The sequence below is a fragment of the Eptatretus burgeri genome, chromosome 8, assembly GCF_056783735.1.
Source record: "Eptatretus burgeri isolate ZD-2024b chromosome 8, Ebu_testis_v1, whole genome shotgun sequence".
In the NCBI taxonomy this organism is placed as follows: Eukaryota; Metazoa; Chordata; class Myxini; order Myxiniformes; family Myxinidae; genus Eptatretus; species Eptatretus burgeri.
In genome coordinates, this window is record NC_140968.1 from 66,379,635 (window position 1) to 66,389,634 (window position 10,000).

Consider the following 10,000-nt stretch of genomic DNA (forward strand, 5'->3'; position numbering starts at 1 on the left):
AACTAAAACTATTTGGTTATTTTGCTGAGGTTTTCCTTTCTCCAAAACACAACACCCCATTTGAACAAATCTCAAATCGGAGCTGAGTAATGTCCTGCAGTTACGATTTACCAACCCAACTTTACAACAAGGAGAAATGCTCAGGCCTATTATTCGAGAAACGAGTCCTGCCTTAATTTAGGGACAACTCAAGCAAAGGGTGGAGGAGCTTCTTGTGAGCCAATGGCCATCCATATCTAATGCCCATCTGTGCCTGCGGTCGTCCTCCTCCAGTTGGGTTACTTTTTATTAGGAGCTTGGTGGCAAGATTTGCAATCCGGCCAGCATAAAACCCTTCATTCTGCAAAACATTCGAAAAGCATAAAAAAAATCTGAAAACCCACTCTGTGGGAGCACCTCCTGTGCAGCTGCCCTTCACAGGGAAGCTCACCAGATGACAGGATTGGGGCAAAGCCTTCAGGACCCCCAATCTTTGATAGGAGGGAAACCACGGGGTAACCTTCCCAGGTCAGACTGCGGTAGTGTGTGTTGGAGTGGTGCTAAGGTGTCGTCCACCGGACGGTGGTCTCTTTGGGTTAACCTGAGGTGGTCCCTTCGGGTGGGTGCCTGGAATGTCCTATCCGTAAGAGAAGATGATCCCCTTTCTCTGTTATCATCTGGGCTCAAACGTTCGGACATCGGTATTGCAGCTCTCTCTGAGGTTCGGAGACTGGATTGCAGCAAGATCATGGCGGGTCGTTACACCTACCATTGGTGTAGTCGCTCTGATGGTTACCATGCCCAAGGAGTTGCTGTAGCTGTGTCCAATAATAATTGAGGTAACACTGGTCAACGAGCATCTTATGAGACTCAGGATTCGTCACTCCTTGGGTGTCATTTCCGTGGTCTCTGCATACGCTCCAACTGAGGTGAGTGATGTCACCGTGAAGGAAACATTCGAAGCCACGCTCAAATCTGTGGTTGATCAGTGCCCCGGGCGAGATACTCTTCTCGTCTTGAGGGATTTTAATGCATCGACTGGAACTGATAGGGATGGTTATGAGACATGTGTTGGTCCCCATAGGTCTGGAGCTGTGAACCAGAATAGCACGAAGTTTCTTGACTTTGCAAGAAGTCATGGACTTAGGGTGGCTGGTTCATGGTTTCAGCACACACAGGCTCATCGCTGGACTTGTTATTCCAACCCTGGTGGTGTGGCAAAGGAGATTGACCATGTGCTCGTTGATGGTCGCTGGAAGATGATCCAAAACTGCAGGGTCTACCGGAGTGCTCAGTTCCTCAATACTAACCACAGACTTGTTGTAGCAATTCTGAAGTTGCAGCTTAAATCCAGGAGAATGGTACCATCCCAGCCTGGGCTGGATGTTGGCAAGCTCAAGGATGAGAGGGTGTCTGAGTAGTTTGCGAACAGGCTGAGTGGAGATTTGGGGGGGGGGTCTGGGTGCTTTGGGGGGATCCTGGAAAGTTATGGAGTGCCTTCAAGACAACCGTCCTTGATGCTGCTGGTAGATGTCTTGGAACTCAGTGCAGGGCGAAGAAGAATTTAATCTCAAGGGACACTGGATACCATTGACCAGAGTCGCAGGGCCAGGCCGAATAGCAGAACTGAGCTGTTTATGGAGCTGAGGTGTAAAACTGTACGTGCATTATGGGTGAACAAGGGGACCTATGTGCGAGGAATCTGTGAGGGGGTAGAGCATCACCTGTGGTCAAGTGATTCTCGTCCTGCTTCCAGGGGAATTCGTGCATTGCGTTCCTCCAAGCCCGTCCCTCAGTGTACTGCAGTGAGAGCAAAGGGTGGTGGGCTCTTGAGAGCACAGTCCGAAGTGAAGGCCTGCTGGGCCGGTTACTTTTAACGGCTGTACCTGGATGATCCACCAGCTGTTGAGTTGGATTTCAGGGGTGTTGCAATCCCTATTGCTGACCCTCTAATCAACTGTGGTCCACCTTCGTCTGTGGACACACAGGCTGTGCTGAACCGGTTGAAATGTGTAAAGCTCCTGGGATCTGTGGCATCCATGCTGAACTTCTCAAGGCTTGTGGAAATGCTGTACTCATGTCGTTGCATGCAGTTCTGTGCTCTGCCTGGAACACAGGCATCATCCCAACTGACTGGAAGAGGGGTCTTGTCCCTCTCAAGAAAGGGAAGGGTGATCGCCAAGACTGAAACAACTATCGAGGGTGACGCTGCTCTAAGTTCCGGGCAAGGTCTTTTGTCGGATAATTCTTGATGGGGTTCGCCACCATCTGCTTGAGCACCAGCGTCCAGAGCAGTCATGCTTTACACAAAGATGTCGACGATTGATCATATCCTTCCCCTTCGGGTCCTCACCGAATGCAGACGAGGGTTTCGGCAGGGGCTGCTTGCAGCTAATGTTGATCTCTGTGAAGCGTTTGATTCAGTGAATCGGCCCGATGCCCTCTGGAGGATTCTTGGTCTCTGTGGGGTGCCACCAAAACAGATCAATCTAATGTCTGAACTGTACTCTGGTACTGAGAGTGCTGTGAGATGTGGTGATACCATCTCTGACTTATTTCCAGTTGTTACTGGAGTTCGTCAGGGGTGTGTACTGGCCCCCACACTTTTCAGCACTTGTATGGACTGGATTCTGGGGAGGATGTCTGAGAGATCAAGCTGCAGTGCATTGTTTGGGAATGCCAAGATCTCTGACTTTGATTTCACAGATGATGCAATCACCTTTGCGGAGACTCGAGATATCCTTTTGGGGGCCCTCGAGGTGCTCAATGAGGAGTCGGAGCCGCTGGGATTACGGGTTTCCTTGGTCAAGCCTAATATCCAGGCTTTCAATGACATCTTGGATGCTGCTTTCCTGTCTGTACCTGTTTGTGGTGAGGATGTTGAGGTCGCGGAGAGATTCACTTACCTTGGCAGTGATATTCATGTCTCTGCTGGCTGAGAGCCAGAGGTCAACAGACATCTGGGTCGAACCTGGGGAGTCATGAATTCACTGGATCATTGGGTGTGGCGCTGCCGGTACCTGTGCGGGAGGATGAAAGTCCGAGTCTTCAGGTCCTTGGTGCTTCCAGTCTTGCTCTTCGGGTTTGAGATTTGGACTCTGACCAGGGATCTGAGACAGAGACTTAATTCCTTTGGTACCCGGTATCTTCGGAGAATCCTTGGCTCTCGCTGGTCGGACTTTGTGTCCAATGAGCGGCTGCTGACAGATTGAAATGAGATTTATTTGCATAGTCTGTGAGCGGCAGTTGCGGCTGTATCGACAAGTTGCTCGTATTACTGACGCTGATCCTGCTCACCAGATTCTCTCAGCGAGGGAGTCTCATGAGTGGAGGAGGTCAATGGGCCGACCATGTGCCTCATGGTTGCAGCAGGTTGATTGGCATCTCAAGGAGATGGGGATGGGCCAGGCATCTGCCTGGGGGATGGCCAGACGGAGGCCCCTGGAGTACCGGCAGAAAGTGGACGCAGCGACACACTGCATGCTCCCATACCTGACCTGACCTGACAAGCAATATGCAAACATAAGAAAATATTCCTCTGGGAATTTTTTTTTTTTTAAAGGTGGGGGTAAGTGTTGCAGGCTAGTGTTTGAGTGGTGATATTTGTGTCATTGCTATCAGGTGGTGATAGTTTCAGATTGAGATGTTTTTTGGTGAGATTTACAGGTATGATGGGTTCCAATCCAAAAGAAGAACTAGTCTTACTGGTGAAGGTTCGTGGTGATCCGCATTGGTGGACAGGTTGAACAATGGATGGTAGAGTGTACCAGGTGCGGTGGGACGCAAGAAGCACGCGGGCCAGCATCAACTCCGCTTTATTGCACGACCAGAAGCACACTCTTCCCACCCCTAGCGGGCGAGGCATGATATACGAAAACCCAATCACGTGACACAGCACACTCCTCCCCTCGTAAAATGACCCGTCACATAATGAACGGATAATCACAACATGACCATCGGAAACCCATCAACACTCATAATCCTCCAAGTACCGTGGCCGCACCCTGACCCGCCTCGGACGGGCAGCGCCGCCAGACAGCCCAGGCTCAGACGCCTCCCGGCTCGGTCGAGGTGACACCCTCGCCGGACTAGCACTTTCCGCAACACCAGCTACCCCCGACTGCCCAGCCTGCAAGACGTCCCCGGGTAGGACGGCATCAGGCGAAGCCCCCCTTGGCGCCGGCCCAGCCAGCCCCGGCGATACAACGTCAGGTGCCGGCGATACTACCGGTGGGGGTTCCGCATCGTCCGGCTCGGGAAGGTGTGGGGGGGGGGTGACGCTGAACAGCGATCATGCATCTGGTCCACGTGCCGCTTCCACACATCCCCACCATCAGTCCGCACCATGCAATTCGCTGGTCCCAGCACCACAGAGACCACCGCCGGCACCCATTTGGAACCGTGGAAATAATCGCGCACCATTACCCGCTGCCCCACCTCGAAGCTGCGCAGCCGCGTCGGACGCGACATCGCCCCACTCCCCGACCCTCCAGGTCGTAGCAAATCCAGCCTGGACCGCAAAGCCCGTCCATAGAGACGAATGGCCGGCGAATCACCCGTGACAGGATGAACTGCGTTCCTGTAATGGAGCAAAAAGACATCGACCACCATCTGCACAGGTGCAACACCCCCCCCCTGCGCAAAGCCCGCTTCAACATCTTGACAAACGACTCAGCTTGGCCATTCGTCTCAGGGTGATACGGTGCGGACCTGAGATGTCGAATACCATTCTGGCGCATAAACTCATCAAATACACCCGCGATGAACTGCGGACCATTATCAGAGACCAGGATCTCCGGCAACCCTTTATTAGCAAAGATCGTCCGCAGCTTCTCTACTGTAATGCTTGCTGAAGTATGCTGCATTACTACAACCTCCGGCCATTTAGAGAATGCATCAATCACAATCAAAAACATCTTGCCATTAACCGGTCCCGCAAAATCTACATGGACCCTCTGCCAAGCTCGGTCTGGCACAGGCCAGAGACCCAAAGCTCGACGCGGGTTATCAGCATCTGTCTGGCACGTGGCGCAACGCTTAACCAACTGCTCAATGTCTTTGTCCAACCCCGGCCACCACAACAGGCTACGAGCAAGACTCTTGGTCTTCACGATGCCAAGGTGACTGACATGCAGTTCTTCCAAACACCACTGCCTGAACCTCGGTGGAATCACGGTCCTCATTCCCCACATTACGCACCGTTGGACCAACGACAGCTCCGCTGCGCGTGACGTGAAAGGTTGAAATGCCGGTGTCGAAGGCAGATCGCTCCAATTCCCCGGAGAAATCGCCTGGACGACACGGGCAAGCACCGGATCACGAGCCGATTCCACCGCGACCTGCCTGGCCGTGACCGGCCCGCTTTGGACCTGCTCCAGCGCGAACACGTCGACCCGGTCGCCCAACTCAGACGCAGCTGGACCCTCCGCACACGGCAAGCGTGAGAGCCCGTCGCAGTTAGCATGCTTCTCGGTGCTCCGGAACTGAATATCATAATCGTAAGCACCCAGAAACAGACACCACCGTTGTATTCGCGCGGCTGCTACCACCGGCACCCCGCGTTCGGGTCTCAGGATGAATTGAAGCGGTTTGTGATCCGTCTGCAAAGAGAAATGCCGCCCCAGCATATATTGATGAAACCTCCGCACACCCCAGACGAGGCTGAGAGCCTCACGCTCAATCTGGGCATATCCGCGCTCTGCTGTGGACAGGGTCCGGGATGCAAAACAAACAGGCCGCTCGGAACCATCGTCCATCCTGTGGGAGAGCACTGCCCCGATGCCATGTGCAGAGCTGTCGCATGCCAACAGGAGCGGACGCGCAGGCTCGTAGTGCACGAGGACCGTATCTTCTGTGAGCAGCCGCTTGACGCGGTCGAACGACGCCTGGTGTGCAGGCCCCCAAGCCCAGCGCTCGTCCTTCTTGAGCAACCGCGTTAACGGTGCAAGTTGTGAGCTGAGCCCGCGCACGAACCTTTGGTAATACTGGGCCATGCCAATGAACGAGCGCAGCTGCGTCTTGTCGCGAGGCGGTGGCATGCGCTGAATCGCCTCCACCTTCCGAGGACCTTTCAACAGCCCCTCCGGCGTGATGATGTGCCCGAGGTATTCCAAGCGCTGCTTGAATAACGCGCACTTGTCCCTGTTTAAGCGCAGGCCGCACGCTTCTAGCTTTGTCAGCACTCGGGCAATGTTCGCAAGATGCTCGTCCGCTGTTTTCCCCGCAATGAGCACATCGTCCAGGTAGGTCTGAGCGGGCAGGCCAATGCAAACCTGATCCATGGCTTTCTGCCACAAAGCTGGGGCCGAAGCAATCCCAAAACAGAGTCGGGTATATCGATAGAGCCCTTGACACGTGTTGATTGTTAAAAGCTCGCTACTCCAGGGATCCATTGCCAGGTGAAAATATGCATCACGCAGGTCTAGCTTCGTGAAGTATTGACTCCCCGCCAATCGCGCATATATCTCATCGATTGACGGCAGTGGATATTGCTCCACGCTGCGTCCCGGGTTAACCGTGGATTTGAAGTCCCCGCACAATCGGACGTCTCCATTCCGTTTCAGCACCGTGACAACGGGGGTGGCCCAATCCGAGCACGACACCCGTTCGATCACTCCACAGGCCTCCAGCCTATCGAGTTCACCCTTGACCTTGTCCCGCAGGGCATACGGCACCGGACGCGGTTTACAAAACCGAGGAACCACCCCCTCCTTCAAGAAGAGTTTCGCCTTCATGCCCTTGAGTTTTCCAAGGTCGTCGCTAAACAACCCTTGATGTCTTTGAAGAATCTCCTCCAACTGATCCTCCCACTGGCTCGGCACGGGTTGCACAAGGTGAATTGCGGCCCAGTCTAGCCTGATGCGGGTCATCCAATCTCGGCCGAGGAGAGACGGCCCCCTCCCCCGTACGACGTACACCCGAAGCGTGGCGACCTGGCCTTGGTACCGCACAGACACGTCTGCCATCCCGACTGGCGTTATCTTCTCGCGGGTGTACGTGAACAGCAAGAGGTTTGACCTGATAAGCTTCAAGCCGTTGAGTCTACGTGCGGTCTGTTCGCCGATGAGCGACACCGCTGCTCCCGTATCGACCTGGAACGTGATCGGCGTTTCGTTCACTTCGACTTCCACCGTCATCGGGCGCGCTGTCGCCGGGCCAATTGAAAACAGGCTCAACAACGGCCGCTGGTTCCGCCCCGAGTCGCCTCGCACATCTCCGTCCACGACTTTAACGGTGGCCGACGCCCCACGGCACACACGCGCCAAATGACCCACCTTGTGACAATTCAAACACACGTTGCCTTTATACGGGCACGCACGGCGCAGGTGTCGACCTCCACATCCCAAGCATGTCCGCGGGGTCACCCCGCCGCACGCGCGCCCGCGTGGCGACGTCCGACCCGCATCGAAGGTCGTGCGCGCGTCCCGGGGTGCTCGCGAGCCCGCGTGGCTGGTGATGGCTCGAACATCCCCGCGAGTCTGCTCGACCGCTGTAGCCATGCTGACCGCCGAGTCAAATGTAATGGCTTCATCTTTCAGCCGTAAAACCGCTGAAACCAGTTTCGCATCTTGTAAACCAGCGATAAAACGATCTCTGAGCCGAGCTGGCCGCTCCCCCGCCGTGAACTTGCAGCCCACGGAAGCATGCTTAATCCGCGCCACAAAATCAGCGACGCGTTCCTCTGCCCCTTTCGAGAGGCGATCGAACTGGAATCGAGCGAGCTGCAATGACTTCTCCGGCGCCATGTGTGCTTTCATTTTCTCCACAATGTCCCGAAATGCCAGCTCGTCATCCTGGGGCCTGTTCGGTGCCACTAAATCACCCAGCAGCCGATAATGCTCTGGCGAAAGCGAAGCGAGCAAGATCGACTTCTGCTTGCTCTCGTCGACCACATCGTTCGCGTGGAAATAGCATTCCAATTGCTCCGAAAACAATTCAAAGTCGTCCCCGTCGAAAACGGGCATAAGTCCATATTCAACCATCCTCGTCGCCAACTAGAGTGTACGAGGTGCAGTGGGACGCAAGAAGCACGTGGGCCAGCATCAACTCCGCTTTATTGCACGACCAGAAGCACACTCTTCCCACCCCTAGCGGGCGAGGCATGATATACGAAAACCCAATCACGTGACACAGCACAGATGGAATCAACAGGACGTTGATCGAACTTTGCTAACTACTGTGGGAAGCGAGGAGAAGCCGACATTTTGGACATTAACCCTTTCATTGGAGCAAAAAAAAAACAAAACAGTTCTTATTCCGACGAAGGGTTAACACCTGAAACATTGGCTTTTCGTTGTTTCCCACAGTAATGAGCATACTTCTCTCAACATTTTGTTTACCGTTCAATTTTCTAGGATGCTGCTAATGGAGAAACAGCAGATGTGGTTTAATGAGTGTATCATGTTCTCCACAATGAAATGCTTGCTGTGATTTTGACTTCTGCTATAAACCTGCAATGGTGAATATGTCATGGGGGTAAGTGGGCTTCAGATTCTCATTCCACATAACCATGATGAGTAGAGCTCATTTTGAATAATGTGAATTGGGACTGCTTTGGGGCAAGCTGAGTGTACACAACTGTATTTGTGCTTGATTGAGGCATTGACTTTGGCTGCAGCCTGTGCTGCCACCAACATAATCTAATGATCCAACTTTTTTGGGGAGAGGGGGTTCAGGGTCTAAGGCTCATGGTGGAGCTGAAATACAAATTAGAACGGCACTCGGTGGAGCACGTACCTCTGCCAGGGTGAATAGTTCACATTTTGTTTCCCACTGATAGGCCGGATCTGGATCCAGACCTGAACTAAATTCTAATCGGTTTGTTCCTGTCGCTGAACCAACTCGTCCACAACCTTTTCAAATATCGAGGTCGATATCGTTTTTGGCTCCATCTCTCCATGGTGAAGAATCACTTTAACATTAAAAAATTCTCATATCCAGATCTGGATTTGGATTTTCGCCAAAATCGAATCGATTCGTCCTTGTCCCACACCCAGCATGTCCACAAAATTTCGTCCAAATCCATCGACAACCTTTTGAGGTATCCTGCTCACAGACAGACAGAGACAGATGGGTGAAAACATAACCTCCGTCTTCCTTCGGTAGCGGAGGTAATCAGAAATATATGAGATAACATCAGACTCAAGTTCAGACAAAGAACCACTGAGTTTGGAGAAAGTTGCATAATTTCCTGAAGCAGCTTTTCTTTCCACACTCAGTGGGAAAGTTAAGGAGGAATTTGCTCTTCCCTATGGGGTTTATTTGTGCTCTGTCCTTTAAATGCTGAGCGCCAAGCAAGGAAGCAGCATGTACCATTTTTATAAATCTTTGGTATGACTTGGCTAGGATCAGAATTGAACCTCGGAGACTCAGGGAGGATGCTCGAACCATTATACCACTGATTCTATCTGGTAAGTTGCAGTACAATTTAAAGCACTGATCCCATCACCACAGGGAGGCATTTGATTAAATGCATACTGCTCATGAAATCCTCAAATGAAGATGGCTCTTTGCTGAAATGTGAGGTCTTTATTTATTTATTTTTCTTTACCAGAGTGAAGCTGTTGGAAGCTAGAACAACGTTAAATTGACATTGGTGTAGCAGGGTGGCAATTGGGCACAACCATCAGCAAGTAGAAAGGAAGTGAGAGAAGAGGAGGAAACACTGTAACCAGGAAGAAAGAGGGATGGGTTAATGGGGGTAAACCTCCTGATCTTCAAGATAGCTGTTCACAAACATCTTAGATCATCCCCCAACCCAAACCATGATCTTTTATACCTCCATATTTTATACATTCTGCCTTATTTCAGACAGAGTCTGCAGTCATGCCATTTGAGGTTGGGGATGGATGGAGGGGATGGAGTGGGGGAGCAAGGAGGATTTTTTCCCAACAAGGATAAGCTTATTTTTTTTTTCTTCCAAACTTAAAATCGATAACTAGTCTTGCTGGTGAAGTCTGGTGTTGATCTGCATTGGCAGACAGGTATAACAATGTATGGAATCAATGTGGCATTGATCGAG

General features: G+C 52.3%; 1 protein-coding gene across 2 annotated transcripts in view; it reads left to right on the forward strand.

Moving 5' to 3' along the window:
• Positions 1 to 10,000, forward strand: part of GTPBP10 (GTP binding protein 10) — a 59,041-nt gene that overhangs the window by 46,599 nt on the left and 2,442 nt on the right. The gene's annotated exons all lie outside the window — the stretch shown is intronic.